We start from the raw sequence: 1,688 nt of genomic DNA, 5'->3' as shown, positions 1-1,688 counted from the left end.
ATCCTGGCTACACAGCCAGGAAGTAGAGGGACTGAGGTCCAAACCCAGGTTGGTTTCACAGCATCATATCGCCTCCAAGTATGTATGGCCAGGTACAATTGGAAGCATCTCCCCGCCTGCACACCTCTCCCTGGTTAACTAGTGAAACTCTTCCCTTGGAGATTTAATTCATTTCATTGATGTAAGCCTGTCCCCACCTCACTACACTCTTGCAATCTTAAAATTATGGCTCACTAGGCCCAGAAGGATCTTTAGAAATTAATTTGTCCAGTTCTTTTCCCTATGGATGTGGAAACTGAGGTTCAGAAATAAGACAGGACTTGCTTATATCAGACCTAGCTTTCCTGAGGCAGAGCGCTTCAGTGCAAAGGGTTTTATCAGACAGAACCAGCCTTGAGTCCTGACTTTGACATTTACTTTCTGGGCCACCTTGGCTAGCAGACGTTACTTTGCTGTTGTTCTTTGGGGTTTTTTGAGACAAGGTCTTGTTCTGTTACCCAAGCTGGCAGTGGCACGATCACAGCTCACTGCAGCCTCTGCCTCCTGGGCTCAAGCAATCCTTCCGCCTCAGCCTCCTGAGTAGCAGGAACTATAGGTGTGCAGCCCCACGCCTGGCTGATTTTCATGTTCTTCGTAGAGATGGGGCCTCATTATGTTGCCCAGGATGGTCTCGAACTCCTGGGTTCAAGTGATTCTCCCACCTCAGCCTCCTCCCAAAGTGCTGGAATTACAGGTGTGAGCCACCACGCCCAAAGTCACTTTTTAAATTTTATTATTTATTTATTTATTTGTTTTTGATGGAGTCTCACTCTGTTGCCCAGACTGGAGGGCAGTGGCAAAACCTCAGCTCACGACAACCTCTGCCTCCCAGGTTCAAGTGGTTCTCCTGCCTCAGCCTCCCAAGTAGCTGGGATTACAGGCACCTGCCACCACGTCCAGCTAATTGTTGTATTTTTAAACAGAGATGGGGTTTCGCCATGTTGGCCACGGTGGTCTCAAACTCCTGGCCTCAGGTGATCTGCCTGCCTCGGCCTCCCAAAGTGCTGGGATTACAGACGTGAGCCACTGTGCCTGGCCTATGCTACTTTTTTGAGCCTCAGTTTCCTCATCTATTAAGTGGAGATCATAATACCTTCACTGACGGGTTGTTGTAAAGATTCGAAGAGGTCCCAGGTTGGGATGCAGTAGCTTCATTCCTGGCACACAGTGGGTCCTCAGTGCAGGCAGCCTGCCTTCTCCCCAGCAAAGGAAAATAGAATCTTAAGGCTCTGAGACCAGGGTCACCCCTTTATAGGGGCCTGAGAGGAGGATAGATAGGACCAGTGGTGTGCTGGAACTGGTGTGCGTTGGTGGGCAGGAGCTGATTAGCTTATTAAATATTTGGGAGTTTTGGGGAGCTTTACATCAGCCATGGTAGAAGTATTTTACACCAAAGAAATCAGCCAACTCTACAAATGAAGGATTTTATTTTTTATTTTGCATTTATTTATTTATTTATTATTATTATTTTTTTAAGATGGAGTCTCTGCTGCCCAGGATGGAGTGCAGTGGTGCAATCTTGGCTTACTGTGACCTCCACCTCCCAGATTCAAGCAATTCTCCTTCCTCGGCCTCCCAAGTAGCTGGGACTACAGGCATGTGCCACCACACATGGCTAATTTTTGTATTTTTAGTAGAGATGGGATTTC

This window comes from Piliocolobus tephrosceles, chromosome 14, assembly GCF_002776525.5.
Source record: "Piliocolobus tephrosceles isolate RC106 chromosome 14, ASM277652v3, whole genome shotgun sequence".
Classification (NCBI taxonomy): Eukaryota; Metazoa; Chordata; class Mammalia; order Primates; family Cercopithecidae; genus Piliocolobus; species Piliocolobus tephrosceles.
Note: the sequence above shows the minus strand (reverse complement) of the source record.